Source organism: Globicephala melas, chromosome 2 (assembly GCF_963455315.2).
Source record: "Globicephala melas chromosome 2, mGloMel1.2, whole genome shotgun sequence".
NCBI classification, from domain to species: Eukaryota; Metazoa; Chordata; class Mammalia; order Artiodactyla; family Delphinidae; genus Globicephala; species Globicephala melas.
The window spans coordinates 93,842,386-93,858,866 of NC_083315.2; the positions used below are offsets into that span (position 1 = coordinate 93,842,386).

The 16,481-nt window shown below is 40.5% G+C and overlaps 1 protein-coding gene across 3 annotated transcripts in view; it reads left to right on the forward strand.

Moving 5' to 3' along the window:
* The first annotated feature begins 9,558 nt into the window (after window positions 1-9,558).
* Window positions 9,559-16,481, forward strand: part of FSIP1 (fibrous sheath interacting protein 1) — a 200,784-nt gene continuing 193,861 nt past the window's right edge. For all 3 annotated transcript variants that reach the window (XM_060293579.1, XM_030843050.2, XM_060293580.1), the window contains exon 1: window positions 9,559-9,714. The gene's annotated coding sequence lies outside the window, so the exon portion shown is untranslated. The remainder of the gene's footprint in view (window positions 9,715-16,481) is intronic.

A 16,481-nucleotide genomic window follows, 5' to 3' on the forward strand; every position in this document is an offset into this window, starting at 1 on the left:
ACTCGGCACACGTTATTAAACTATACTGGGGACTGTATTAAAAGCCTTCATGCCCGACAGCTGTTTTTCTCAATGTTATTTCCTAAAGTTCCTTCTGCTTCATGATTTCCTGTTTCATGGCAGAGGCATTCAGTTCAGAGTAAATGTTAAACTCTTAGCAGAAGGCCAAGATTGAGATTGCTCAGCTGAGAGTACTCACAGGCGTCATCTTCTGCCTCAGGTCTTCCCTGTTAATTCTGCATCGAGTTGACCCTTAGTTTAATTTAAGAGTCATTGCCCTCACATCACTCTCATCCATTGCCCACACTCCCCCAAGGAGCGAGTACTCTTCCATGCAGATATACGAAATGTTAACAAGATTCATTCATTCATAACAGTAAGTATTATTGCATTTAATACACACTATTATAATGGAGTATAAAGTGTTCGAGATATGGTCCCTGCCCTCTGGACAGCTTAAGGGAGAAAAAAAAGAAAACCCCCCACAAGAGACAAGAGAACAATGAATGAACGTGCTGACAAGTTCTGAGGGAAAGTAAAAATTATCCTTCACTGAGAGTGTGCATCTTCCTCAATGATTGTTTGTTGGATGGCAAATTTTTCTTTAAATCCGAGAAGTTTCTTCCTCCATAAAATGACCATTTACTTCATATAGTCATAGCACTTAGAATTTGGAAGATCTTAGCCTAGTTATATACCACCTCTATAATTTAATAAGAAGAAATGGAGGCCCAGGAGGTTAAGTGATTTTTTTCAAGACCTCGGACCAGAAGTCCTGATTTTTAAAAATGACTAATCCATAAGCAAAATGTGCGGAGGGGAAACCAGTGCTTTAAAATGTCTTTTTCATGACATTGAGAAGGGGAAATATTTCTCTGACTAATGCCTTCCATTTTCTTCCTGCTCTTATCGCGAATAGATAGGTAACTACTACATATTGGCACTCAGAAATCCCCCTTACTCCTGACACTTGCTACCTAAAATCAGTGGTGGTGAGGAGTTGGTGGGGATTAATATGACCATCTAGCTCCTGCCTCTGTCAGGATCTTTGAGCAATTAGGTATGATTAGAGAAAGGCTGAAAAGCTTACTTGCTCAGCAATAGCTCACTAGAGGATTTGACTCAGCGAAAGTGACCAAGAAAAGGTAGACAAATGGATGCATGAATGCAAGTATGCCACCTGAATACAAAATTTCCATAAATTTGGACCAAGGTAATGATCTTTAGATTCATAACAAAAAAATAGTTGGCAGATTTCACAAAAATACCAAGTCATCTGTAACAAAACATACAAGATAAATGAGCATTTAATGGATGACAGGTGTGAATTGAACCGGATAATTCACCTTTTTTCATTCTTCAGCATAGATTAGAAGGCTGCTTTTATGTGAAGTAAAAGTACTCATTTTATTTACAGTTGCAGTGAAACATTCAGTATAGAATCTTAAGAACAATTTAACTTCTCTATTTCTACAAAGTAAGCAAAAGTATTCAGGAGTTTACTTTCCAAAATTTAATAGATGGGCTGGTAAACTGAAGCCTGGAAATGTGAAGAAGCTTGTCCTTCTAGAATCAACAACAGAGGGAGATGTAAACCCAAATCTCATAAAACCTAAACCATTTTTCAATTCACTCTATTGTGTTGTGCTGTAAAAATAGGGTGCACTGATTGTGGTTTTGCTTTGTTTAATTCTTTATGGATTGCCGAGGACAAGACCGATGGCTGTTACCACTGCCCAGGTGTTTCTAAACAGGCAATTCTTACTGCCCTGCTTATTGAACACGTGTTTTTTATGCTGGTGTGAATACTGTCGCAGTTCAGGCTGGAACACATGAGCAGTGGTTTCCAAAGAGGGCCAAGTCTGCTTAGGTCAGATATTCACAGAGTCTCAGAGCTGAAAGTAAGCTTAGAAATCTTTATCCTGCCCCTTATTTTACTAGATGAAGAAACAGATTGAGAGAAGTTAAGAGACCAGGCCCAGGTCAGCTCTTTGCAGATGCTGGCTGAGAAACCAGGGATGTGTAATTTAAAATGGTTTTGTGTGTCAGTGTATGGGTTACATAACAAATTTTGAGCCAAATTAGTATATTAATTCCAATTTGTCTGTGATGATAAAATGAAGAGAAAATAAACCAATCTTGGTTAAATAAGGAATTGAATGATCAAATAAGAAAAAGATTTACACAAGAAAGCCTACAGTCATCAAAATGATGACTAGCTTCTAGTCTAATAAACATTTTGTATGTTCAGATAGAAACATTAGTTTGAATTTGAACTAAGAAAAAATATATGTAAGGAGTGAGATGCTAAGAAAGCCAGAATGGCAGCCTGACAGCTGACTAATAAACATCCCCTTTGGTTGTTTACCTATTTCTTCTTTATCTCTTAGATGTTAACTCTGAGGAAAATAATTTTTCTACATTGTTACTTAAGACCCTGAAAGTTTGATCTGAATACATTTCAAATATGCTATGCGAATTTCTTTTAACTTCCTTTAAGTTAAAATAAATTGCAAGGTTTCCATAACAATAAAGATTTATATAATTTTTATTCTAAAAATGCATTTTAGTATATAGATCAGGAGACCCAATTTAAAACAAAAAATGAAGAAACAAACAAAATACCCTATGGGATCAGAGACCTAGCTCAACTCAAAAGTTATGGTTTGGAATCAGACAAGCGTGAAGTATGACACTCAATGCATGGACAGTGTTCTGAAACAGTGAGTTTCTGCCCAGGATTACTTGCTGCCGTGAAATTACTAAACTTCTCTTTAGCCATAACCCACAAGCAGTGTCCCGTTCATTTTCCTGGCAGGGGCCAAATGCCAAGAGCAAAACCGTGTAATCTCAACTGGCATCCAGCAAAGGAGAATGCAGCTGGCCTCGGGAAACTTCTGGCTACTCTATAATTCTTTACAGGTAACAGAACTGCCGCAGGCGACAAATGTGTGGAGCCAGCAGTATAACCGGAGAGTAAAACAGTCTGTTACTGTGAGGGAATTCTCCAAGAAAAGAAGAGAAACCGATTTCTCCCTTTCTGGTGAGAATGACTCACTTAGCAGAGCTGATTTCTTGAGGGCAGAATTGAGATGCACCCCTCCACCCCCCCCAAAATATTCTGTATTTCAGAAGGTATCTTTATCCTCTTTGATTTATTTTACTACCTTTTAAAAAACAAGCCTCTATTAGCTTTCTGGGCCATACATGCACAGCTGCACAGTGTGTGTGTGTTGATTTTTAGGAATCTCCACAATATCCTGGCACCGGTTTTTTCCCCCCATGCTGTCACTCATATCACTTGGACAAGCTAAACATGGTCACGTGACAATGCCTGGGCTACCTCCTTTCACTTAAAAATTCAAAGGGTATCGTGTGTTTGGGCTACCAGATACTGTGACATAGCAAGCTTCCCGTCACCCCCCACCCATTTTTAAAATGGGGATATCCGGGCTTCCCTGGTGGCGCAGTGGTTGAGAGTCCGCCTGCCGATGCAGGGGACGCGGGTTCGTGCCCAGGTCTGGGAAGATCCCACAGGCCGCGGAGCGGCTAGGCCCATGAGCCATGGCCGCTGAGCCTGCGCGTCCGAAGCCTGTGCTCCGCAACGGGAGAGGCCACAACAGTGAGAGGGCCGCGTACCGCAAGAAAAAAAAATGGGGATATCCTCTGACTAACACTTGATTCTCTATAGCACTCCCTAATAGACAGGCAGAGGAAGAAAAGGGTTCAGAATCAAGGAAGTGGGAAGGGAGAACATTTTTCAGTTTTCTAGCTTACTATTTACAAAGGAAGTACTGGACTTCTCTGTTCAGAGCCCCTGGGTTGCACAGCTCCAGGCGTCTCCATGGTGCCTCTCCGAGCATCGACCTCAGTGCTATTTACCCTTTCAAATGCAAACTTGAAGTCAGTGTTTTTCAAAGCATTCTCTTGGTCGTACTGCACCAAAATCACCAGGGTGTTTGTTAAAATGCAGATTCCTGGGCTGGACCCCAGGCTTACTAAATCAGGGAATAGGGACTAAAGTCAACATTTTAAATAACACCTGAGGGGCTTCTCTGGTGGTGCAGTGGTTGAGAATCCTCCTGCCAATGCAGGGGACAGGGGTTTGAGCCTTGGTCCAGGAAGATCCCACCTGCTGTGGAGCCTGTGCTCTAGAGCCCGTGTGCCACAACTACTGGGCCCATGCGCCTGGAGCCCGTGCTTTGCCACGGGAGAAGCCCCCGCAATGAGAGACCCGTGCACCGCAACGAGGAGTGGCCCCCACTCGCCACAATTAGGGAAAGCCCACGTGCAGCAACGAAGCCCCAACGCAGCTAAAACTAAATAAAATAAATAAATTAAAAAATATTTAAAATAAATAACATCTGAAATGATCCTTATGAACGACAAAATCTGAGAACCCATTTTTAGCAGATTTAATTAATAGCTTTTAAGTACTAAAGATTGTACTAAAAAAGAACTAAACACATACTAAACTTAAAGTGCATTTTACTGTGAATAAAAGTAGGATTGTGGTTGGGAGTCCGCCTGCCGATGCAGGGGACACGGGTTCGTGCCCCGGTCCGGGAGGATCCCATGTGCCGCGGGGCGGCTGGGCCCGTGAGCCATGGCCGCTGAGCCTGCGCGTCCGGAGCCTGTGCTCCGCAACGGGATAGGCCACAGCAGTGAGAGGCCCGCGTACTGAAAAAAAAAAAAAAAAAGTAGGATTACCTGTTCCGGAACTTGCTTTTTGTTCTTTTAAGACTTGATTTACTTCCCTGGTCATGTCTCCTGATTACATGGCAGCACTGTGGCCAAGCAGGACCGGGTGGCACGGGAGGGAGTATAGTTAGGGTAAAAGGGGTATATGAAATAAAACATGGACTTTTAAAAATAGCCTGCAGATTTTATAGGACTACAAATGTATGAGAACCTTAGTCACTCAAAGTTACCAATGGTTATTGGATATGAGATACTTATAATATGTACTAAGATATTTTTAAAAATCCACTCTGATTTTTTTGGGATCTAGTTTTCACTTTTCCTATTGGGATGGCTATTTAAAGATGTACCCAAGCACAGTTCAAACAAACAGGATATTTCAGTTCAGTGGTTTCTTGGATCATACCTAAAATCCAAGGAAATTGAGAGGTGCTGAAAGCAGGTTTATAGTTTTGTTTTGAAGAGAAGGCAATCAGCACCATCTAGTGGATACAAATAACCTCTTTTCCCGAATTGAGTCCAGCGAGGAGGTGAACAGAACAAACAGGGTGTGGAACTCGGTTGGAATCCCAGTACCATTTAGTTTCTGAATGAACTCGGAAAAACCACTCAACCTACCATGCTCTGCTTCTCAACTGCAAATCTGGGTAATAACAGTGCCACTTCATAGGATGTTAGGAAGTGACATGGAAAGAGCCACCTAAGGCATGTCCTAAACACTCAGTAATTGTTACTTTTTAATAACTCTAAGCCACAGACTCACGCGAGTTGGGAACTGTCCAGTAGCACACGCTTTTGACTACCCTTCAAAAGAAGTGGCTATTTAATCTAGTTTGTAGAATCTGTGATACGAGGCTTAGTGAGCTTCCTCTCCTAGTACGTTGTTGTATTTGGCTGAAGCTTATGGTGAGAAAAGGGAAATTGGGGCAACAAGGCTGGAATGATAGTTGGAGCCCAGATGGCATACAGCGTGGGCTCTCTCATTCATTCAAACCTGACTCCACTCAGAAGGAGAACGTCAAGAGCAGAGAGAGATTGAAAACAAAAACAAAAACCAACTTTGAAACCAATGCTGCCATATGTCACCAACCTGGAATGCGACCAGGGAAATTTTAGCTTAAAATATCTTGACTCCAGATGAAATCTTTATGAATTATTTTGAAAGGCATAATACTTTCTAGAATATTTTTTTGGGGGGGTTTGTACACAGCAGTTCAGAAAACACAGCAGAGAAAAATATGGTGCTCTCCAACATATCTGAATGTGAATTGCTTTGAGGGTGTAATTGCAATAGCTGATGTAGAAGAATTTAAGGAACTAAAAACAAAGGCACAATTTATTGTGTACTAACATGCAACAAATACAGTTTATTAAATTTGCCCTCAAGGCACATACAGCCTCTCAGCAGTTTGCAAAAGGGAAGCAGCAGAAGGTAAATAAACGAAATGAGAATGACAGAAAATAATTCAAGATGAGGTGAGTTTCATGAAAAATGTAATCAATAGGGACTTAGTCTGGAAAGGTTACAAACAGTAAAGAGACACTAAGTTTCTATTGGACCTGAACTTTCTTTTCACTTGCTTTATATGTATCTTATGTTGTATAAGCAAGTTTCAAAAAAAATGAGAACACCAGTTAATCATGGGCACCTGTCACAGCCCTGACTTCTTAGTTATTTTTTCCCCTCACATCCCCAAGAAATCTGAAATGTGTTGTTTTCTTAATGAGCACCAGTTTTCGCCAAAAATTAAAATGGAAAGGATGGCCTTTATTCATGGAATATTAGAATTGTGCAGTCATTTGGAGATTACCTAGTCTCTAGCTACTCAAAGAGTAGTCTGTGGACCAGAAGCTTTGACATCACCTGGGAGCCTGTTAGAGTCTTGGGTCCCACCTGACATAGAATCAGCGTTTTAACAAGATCCTCCAGTGATTTATCTGCACATTAAAATTTGAGGAGAGTTTCAGGTTTATTTAATCTTAGATATAGGTCTGGGATCAGTATTTTTTTTTAATCTCCTCAGGTTATCCTAATACAGTAGAGTTTAAGAACTGCAAAACTAGTCAACGTTCATTTTTCAAATGAGGATATTATGGCCCACAAAAGTTTATGAATTTACCCAAGGTCACCCAGCTATTTCGTATCGCAATCCAAACAGTGGCATCTCTCCTCCTTATAAAAAAAATAGAGTCAAGGGAACAGGGTAGGGAGTTCAGAGATGGGAATTATTATTTAATATTGGGTGGTCAGGAAAGACCCACCTGAGGAAGCAGACACCTGAGGGAAGAGAGGAAACAAGCCATGTGGATTGCTGAGGAACTGTGTTCCAGGCAGTGTGTGTGTGTGTGTGTGTGTGTGTGTGTGTGCATGTGTGTGTGTATGTGTGTGTTTACTCACACAAGAACAAGGAGTAGTGTTTCCAAATTTCCAACAGATACTAATCTTTGGCATGCAGAAACAAGAAATCAGAACTGCCAGGAGTTCTCCAAATCTTATTTTTATTTTTTGCGGTACGCGGGCCTCTCACTGTTGTGGCCTCTCCCGCTGTGGAGCACAGGCTCCGGACGCACAGGCTCAGTGGCCATGGCTCACGGGCCCAGCCGCTCCACGGCATGTGGGATCTTCCTGGACTGGGGCTCAAACCCGTGTCCCCTGTATCGGCAGGCGGACTCTCAACCACTGCGCCACCAGGGAAGCCCCTAAATCTTGTTATTTTTAACATACTTCCAACCTTCTTCATATTCTTTATTCATTACCATGCTATCTGAAGCATTTGTTTAAAAAATAAGGACTATTAAATTTAGAAGTATTTATAAGAGATGTAGCCTACAGCAAATATTCAAATACTGGAGAACACAGAGAACATTACTGGGTACCATTTGAATAATGTAACATACAAATCTCCAAGCAAGGCCAACAGCCCTTCACAGAATCATGGGTTGGAAATTGCCAATTTAAGGGCTTATTCTGAATAAAAACTTGTTGCTCCTTGGAATATCACTCATAGAATTTGTGTAAAGTATACAATGAGTATCAACTTACTAATATTTATTTTACTTGCAAGAATGACTCACTGTTAGCAGCAGACTGGGCCGGGGATGCACACTTATAACATGGCACCAGCTCCAAGCAAGATTGACCTATCAGACTGTGATCGCCTCTCTCCCAGGTGCTCCTGTCCTGGTTCCTGGAATGTTGATCTCAACTTCTGACTCAGAGTGTCAGCATTTCCTGCTCTTGCTCTCGACTTATCTTGACATCAGTGGATTTCTTCAGTTACATCTCTATGTTGATTGCTATGGTTTAACTTTCACAGGAGAATCAGAATACTTTCTCCAATTTTCCTGATTTCTTAACTGATTTTTTTTTTCTAAATTTGGAAAAACATGTACATTTCCTGAGAAATGCTGGGAAGAATTCCTGCGTAGAAACACAAGGAGGACAGTGAGGCTGCAGCGAAGTATGCCAGGGAGAGGGTGGTAGGACTGCAGGTCTGGAAGAAAACAGAGGGTATGGTTATCAAGGACCTGTGGGCATTGTAAGGATTCTGCATGAAATGGGAAGTCATGGAGAGTCCTGAGCAGAGGAGTGGCATTGTTTGACTTAGGTTTTGAAAACATCATTCAGGTTGCTGATTGAAAGTAGTAGGGCCAAGGAAGTCAACAGTTAGGAGATTATTGCAAAAATCTGGGCAAGAGATGATGTCAGTGCAGACCTTAATGGAAGCACGGATGGTGGTGAGAAGTGGTTGGATTCTGGATATATTTTGAATGTAAAGCTGATAGGATTTATAATAAGCTGATTGTAAAGTGTGACAAGAAGAGGAATTGAGGATGACTTCAAGGTTTTGGCCTGAGACTGGCAGGCAGGATGCAGTTACCATTTACTGAGATGGATAAGAAGGAGGGGTGGAGGGGGGACTGTGGAGAAGTTTGTTTTTTTACATCTTAAGTTTAAGGTGCTTCTTACATTGAAGTGGAGATGTCTAAGTGAAGATGTCACGTAGTCAGTTAGATAAAAGAGTGTGGAGTTCTGAGCTGGAGATAGAAAGGCAGGATTTAGCAGTATATGGATGGCATTTACAGCTAGGTTTTTACACCCACCACTGACCGAGATTGTAGCTGTGGTTCTTTGAGCAACTCACTTAACCTTTGTCTATTTGCTCCGCTGAAAAACACTTAAAGAATACACATCTTACCACCTAAAACAATGAGGCTACAGGGTCCATGTACGTGAAAATGCCTTGCAAACTGTAAGGTTCTGTTCAAACTGGAAGAAGCAGACAGTTGATGGTACTGGGGATGAAGAAAATCAATTCAGGGACCCAGGGAAATAGTCTTCACGTGCTGAGAATTACAAAAACCACAAGAAAGAAAGCGCAAATAGCAATTATTACCTTTTTTGGACTGTAGGCCAATCTGGGCAAAACTACTATTTTTTTATTTACATGGCACCCAACATTTACTAAGAACTTCACATAACATTATGTTTTGAGCTGCACAACAGTGTTGTGAGGAAGCAATTGTTATCACCCCATTTTACAGAGGAGGAAACGGAGTTCAGAGAGGATTAGCGGACCTGCAGGGCATCGTATTAATAGTGAAGGACAGAGCCATACAAGCATCCAGACATCCTCTTTCCAAGTTCAACCTAAATACGAACAAACCATTCCACACTCTCCACCATCCGCCGGGAAGGCGGAGGAGACAGCAGGGATGCCCGAGGTCTCCGGTTTCCGACAGTGCTGGGTCCTCTGCCGCTCCTGGGCCCCCACGTCTCGCTTCTGGATGGTATAGCCCTTTTCCCCTATCGCGAGACTGGGAGCGTCGTGCTTCTGGTTGCCAAGGGAACGGCGTTCTGGGAGGTAGGAGGGCTTCTGACCCGCGGCTTCTTCCACCTCCAGAGAAGCTGCGGTGGCGGGAAAGACCCCTCCCCTTTGGGGGACAGTGGGTGACGCTGAGAGTGTCAATGCTCTGACGACTGGACACTAGCCCCCAGTTGCCGTCCAGAAGGTGAGGGACTGCACAGGTTAGGAGCGAACTCTATCGCCGCGCGACAAGCCAATGAGAGGGCGGGGCGGAGTCGTGTCAGGGTGCTGGGCCCGGAGAGGGGGCAGGGCCAATAAGAGGGCGGCGGGCTCAAGCTGGGCGGCGGGCTCAAGCAGGGCGGCGGGCTCAGCGGAGGCTGGCCAGGCCTGGGAGAGACACGCCGGTCTGACACCGGAGAGGCTTCCGTCTCCTTGAAGGCTGTGTGTCGCCAGGATTTCCTGGACACAGCGGTAAACGTTCCTGACCGTAAGACCAAGTACCAAGGACTCTCACTGCCCTTCTAGCCCCTAAGATCTAGAATTTGTATTACAAATTAATCACCCGCCATTTAAGTGACAAAGGATGCAAATAGGCATTTCACAGAAAAAATAAAAGGTGGGCAGTAAACATTTGACTAGAGACTCAACTCTCATAATTAAAGAAATGTAGATCACACTCACAGATACCTTTTGACACTTCTCAGATTGACAAAGATGAAAAGCTTTGACATAAGCAGATTGGCCTGGGTGGGGAAACAGGCACTTTCATCTCAGCGTACCCTGTTGTTAGTAATATAGTTTGGTACAACCTTTTTGGAGGACAGTTGGCAGACTACCAAAATTTGAAAGACAGTGTTCTTTGACTCAGCAATTAAAAAAATTTTTTTATTGAAATAGAGTTGATTTACAGTGTTGTGTTAATTTCTTCTGCACGGCAGAGTGACTCAGTTATACGTATATATATTCTTTTCTGTATTCTTTTCCATTATGGTTTGTCACAGGATATCGAATATAGTTCCCTGTGCTATACAGTAGGACATTGTTGCTTATCCATCCTATGTATAATAGTTTGCCTCTGTTAATGCCAAACTCCCATACCTTTCCTCCCCATCTCCCCTTCCCATTTGGCAACTGCAAGTCTGTTCTTTATGCTGTGAGTCTCTTTCTGTTTTGTAGATATGTTCTTTTGTGTTGTATTTTAGATTCCACATGTAGGTGATATATGGTATTTCTCTTTCTGACTTCGCTTAGTAAGATAATTTCTGGGTCTATCCATGTTGCTGCAAATGGCATTATTTCATTCTTTTTAATGGCTGAGTAGTATTCCATTGTATATATGTACCACATCTTCTTTATCCATCCATTTAGGTTGTTTCCATGTCTTGGCTATTGTAAATAGTGCTGCTGTGAACATAGAGGTGCATGTATCTTTTTGAATTATAGTTTTGTCTGGGTATATGCCCAGCAGTGGGATTGCTGGATCATATGGCAACTCTATTTTTTTTCACTTAGAAATTCTAATTTATCTTCTGGGCATATAAACATAACTAAGCAAAGATTTGTACAAAGAGGTTAACTTAAAATTGAGGTATTCTTTACATACAGTAAAATTTACCCTTTTAATATTACAGTTCTCTGAGCTTTGATAAATGCATACAGTTATGTAATTACCATCACAATCAGGATACAGAACAGTTGCATCATTCCCCCTGAAATCCCCTAGTACTGTTTTTGTAGTTAACCCTTCCCTACCCCCAGCCCTGGTAATGGTCATCAGTTTCCTGTCCCTATAGTTTTGTCTTCTAGAAGTCATATAATTGGAAACAAATACTATGGAGCCTTTTGAATCTGGCTTCTTTCAACTTAGCATTATGCAGTTGAGATTTGTCTATGTTTTGTGTCAGTAATTTGTTCCCTTATATTGCTGAGTAACATTCCATTGTATAGATGTACCACAGTTGCTTATCCATTGTCTAGTTGAGAGACATTTGGATTGTTCCCAGTTTTTGGCAGTTATTAATGTAGCTGCTATATGTACAGGTTTTTGTGTGAATATAAATGTTCATTTCTTGGGTGAATATCCAGGAGTGAGATTATGGACTCGTATGTAAGTGTATGTTTACATTGTAAGAAGGTGCCAGGCAGTTTTGTAACACGGCTGTCCCATTTTGCATTCTCATCGGCAATATATGAAAGTTCCAGTTGCTCCAACTTTGTCAGCACTTGGTATTGTTAGTTTTTTAAAAAAATAATTTTTACATTTGAATGTGTAGCAGTATCTCATTGTGGTTTTAGATTTCTCCAATGACTAATGATGTTGAACATCTTCTGGTGCTAGTTTGCCATCCATACATCTTTGGTGATGAGTCTGCTCAAATCTTTCTTATTATTGAGTCTTGATGCTTATTTATGTATTCGGGATGTAAGTCCTCTGTCAGCTGTGTGTTTTGCAAATATTTTCTCCTAATATTTGGTCTGTGTTTTCCTTTTCAACTGTCTTTTGAAGAGTGGAAGTTTTAAATTTTGATGCATTCCAATTTATCAGTATTTTCTTTTATGAATCATACTTTTGATGTATCTAAGACATCTTTGCTAGCCCACAATCACACATATTTTATAGAAATTTTATAGTTTTAATTTTCTATTTTAGGCCTATGATCAATTTTGACTAAATTTTTGTATTGTTTTTTAATAACAAATCTTCTATATACAACCTAAGTGAGCTGAATAAAAAAATGCTACATCTATGCAATGAAATACTATGCCATCATTTGAAAGCATGAAGTGTATCTGTATGTGATGGTATAGAAAAATCTTTGAAATACACTAAGTGTAAAAAAGCAAGTTGCGAAGCACCATGCCATTTGTGTGTGTTTGTGTTGGGGAGGAGTAGGGAGGTAAAGGATAGAAAGTTTGCATATGCCTAAAAAAATGAGACCTACAGAAATCTTTCTTGGGGTGAGGGTAATTTTGACTTGAAAAACTTTTACATTCTTCTGTATTATTTGATTTTTTTCCCCTCTCAAAGGCAAGTATTTCTTACATAATAAACAAGTACAGAAAGTAAAAAAAAAACTACCATAAGTAATTTTTAGATATTAAAATCATGAAAATAAGTGTAATTCTACTTTTTAAAAAGGCTGGCTCTTATTACTAAACAGGAAGATTTATTTTCTTTTGATTCTTCCATTTATCTAAAAACATCAGATTACAGCAGCTACGTGTCCCCATTGTTTTTTTTCAGATCACGTGATACTTTAATCGTTGAACAAACAGACAATTAATAGCAGTTATACAATTGACATGTCGTGATCCAGCATCAAGGTCATAAACCATATTGCCGATATGAACTCCAGAATACAATTACACTGTTATCCCTAGTAAAACTTGTTCCGTTGATCAGTGTTTTAGAAGAACAGGTGATAAAGCATTTTGACTAGCTGGTCTAAATTTTAATCACTCAGAGTTTTTTTTTTTTTTTTTTTGCGGTACTCGGGCCTCTCACTGTTGTGGCCTCTCCCGTTGTGGAGCACAGGCTCCGGACGTGTAGGCTCAGTGGCCATGGCTCACGGGCCCAGCCGCTCCACGGCATGTGGGATCCTCCCGGACCGGGGCACAAACCCGTGTCCCCTGCATTGGCAGGCGGACTCTCAACCACTGCGCCACCAGGGAAGCCCTCAGAGGTGGTTTTATTCTCCAGACACATAAATGGCGCACGGGCTCAAGGCGCACTGGCTTCAGTAGTTGTGGCTTGCAGGCTCAGTAATTGTGGCCCACTGGCTTAGTTGCTCCGTGGCATGTGGGATCTTCCCGGACCGCGGATCGCACCCGTGTCCCCTGCCTTGGCAGGCGAATTCTTAACCACTGCATCACCAGGGAAGTCCCAGAATCGCAGTCTCCCTTTTAATGTACCTTAAGCCCAAAGAATCCATGGAAAATTGTTACAGAAAATAAGACAATAAAATATTGTAAGGACTATAACAGAAGCATATAGTACACAGTTCATATAGACACATCCCAAGCAGTTACCAAGTATATTAAAAGGGAGGCTGCAATTTTAAAAGAATAAGATAAATTATACCCACAAGGGGCTTCCCTGGTGGTGCAGTGGTTGAGAGTCCGCCTGCCAATACAGTGGACACGGGTTCGTACCCCGGTCCGGGAAGATCCCACGTGCTGCGGAGCGGCTGGTCCCGTGAGCCATGGCCACTAAGCCTGCGCGTCCGGAGCCTGTGCTCCGCAATGGGAGAAGCCACAACAGCGAGAGGCAAAAAAAAAAAAAAAAAAAAAATTATATCCACAAACTCCCAATCTTTCCTGAAACGTTGCAAACTGAAACCCTATTGTAGGAAGCAGAAGGTTCCAGGAGACATTCTACAAATGAAGGACTCTAAACCCTGTGGTTGGATAAGGAATTCTGGAAGGAAGGTATCCTCACCCACGGAGAGCAGGTTCCTATACTTCTCTAACATCACATCCCTGTACTCCATTTTGGTTTTAAACCATTCATGGTGGTTGCATTTCTCTGAAAAAGTTTAAATTAATCTTGCTTGAAATGAATGTTATGAAAAGCTGGTATGTTTTAGTAGTGATTTGTTAGAATTTAGAATCTGGTCATATATCCATGTATTTAATGGAATATCAAGAAGTAAATAATATTCTATTTTAGAAGTATCTGTAATGTAATAAGAAAATGTTTATCGTATAATGTTAAGTGAGAAATATATGAATCCAATTTTGTTGAAAAGACATAAAAAGCAAAAATGGAAAGGAAATGTGCCAGCAATGTTTAGCTCAGGGTGGAGAATATTGGGTGATTTTTATTTATTTTTGAGTGTACTTTAATATATTCCAGAAAATTTTCTTCAGTAAATAAATTCTTTAATTATGAATTTAAGATTAATAGAAAACCAGAAAATACAGATAAGCAAAAGGTGAAAAAAGACACAAGAACATCCATGAACCTACCAAACCAGAATCTACCACTGTTACTTCTTTGACTTGTGATCATCTTTCAGGTTCCTCTCTGTATATTTCTTTAATTAGAGAAATTGGACTTGTTTTTTTAAACAAGGTGTTGACTTCCTTCCTCCTTCTTTCCTTTCTTGTCTATGTCCCAGCCAGTTTTCTATTGGAATGTTTCTTTTCCTTGTTGATTGGTAAGAGCTCTTTAAATGTGTAAATGTATTAACCTTTTGTATATTATCTGTATTGCATATATTTTCTCCATTTTCTCATGTACCTTTTAATTTAATTTAGAGTTCCTTTTTTGGTTTGATACTCAAGAGCATTAAATATTATGTAATCAAATCTATTAGTTTCGTCCTGTTTGACTTATGCTCTGATATGCTGCTTAGTAAGTCATTAACCTCATTATTATATAAATTAGCTCTATGTTTCCTTCCAGTCCCCTGAAGATTCCATATTTTATATTTATTTATTATTAATTTTTTTTACTTTTATTAAAGTAATATAGTAAAATATGTCAAATTGTACTGTAACATTTACAATAAAAAAAAAGCAGTCTCTAGTCACATCCTTCAGGGGCAAATATCTTGAACTTATTTAACTATTGTGCTTATTTAACTACTGTTTGGCTTTATCAATTTTTGGATATTCTCTTTGATTTCCTATTAGGACAGATTAGATTTTTTATACTACCTTTTCTTTTACATACTCCTCCTCACGTACACTCAATGTAATTAAGGCACAGTGTTCGGTTAAATTCAGTACTTATATAAGTATTATCATTTGATTGTTTTCTTGTACCAATGCTTTATTTTTCTTGTGGAATTTCTCTCTGGCTATTGAGATTTCTTCTCAAATACTCAAAAACATCTTTAAGTTCCTAATTCAGTATCCTTTATCCATACTTTATTCTACATGGCCAAATTCATAAGATTGTTAGTTACAACCCTACCCATCCTGGAAACTGTATTTTATTTATTATTTTCATGAGCAAACATAATAGAACAGACCTATTTCTAAAACTAATCTAAAGATTTCTGGAGCCTTTTAGTTGATCCATGCCATTGGTGGTTCCCTGTGCCTCTCCCTTTATTGACATGTATTATACTGGCTCTGCACAGGCTTCCATCTCATTGCTCCCTCTGTTAGCCACAATAAGTCTCCCCTGACAGGCTGTTTAGGGCATTACAAGACATTTGGCCTTTCAGTGACTTAAGCTTTTTGATGGTGATGTGACGGGCCAGGGCGATCTGTCATCCCACAATAATAATGTCAGTGCCTTCCTGAGTGAGCCAAAAACCCTTTTGCAGAGTTTGAGTAATGTTGAGATCACTGCCTTTTTCATTTACTGAGATGGAAAGAGTTGACCTACTGTCCTTTAAGCCTCAGCTTTGGCACACTGAATGGTTGGAGGGTAAATCATATTACTGCTCTGGGTGCCTTGGAGGAGCATGGGGTTGTCCGTGATTGGGCTTCCTCCTGTGTCCAAAGCTTCCTTGGACTCTGCCTCAGCTGTTCAAAAAAAGAAAGAAAGATGAGTCATTTTTTAGGGTAAGAAATGGACATTGTTACACTTGCTGGGCCAGAGGCAATTGCCTTTCTTCATTCTGTTATGAGAGAAATGGTTTAATTTATAATTGATAGGAATTTAGGAAAGGATTTGTTGGAAGATATCCATTCACATGTAAAGCTAAGTATTGAGAAGTCAAACTATGAAATTCTCTCTCTTTCTTCCACTTTATTTGGCATGCATGATACCCCAAGCATTACTGAACATATTTGGAATGGTCCTGACCAAGGGCACAGTTTGGCAGGAGCAAAGTGCCAGCAGTGTCCAAGTTTTCCCACTAGTTTAAACCATCCTGCCTAATATTTCCTGCTTCAGGAAATAGTCCTAGGAATAGAGCAGCCAGACTGGTGAGAGTCTTGTGGACGGTGTCACATGAAACATAGTTAAAGAGATTGGCAATGTGTATCCGGATAGTGAAAGCCGGTCCTCTGGTA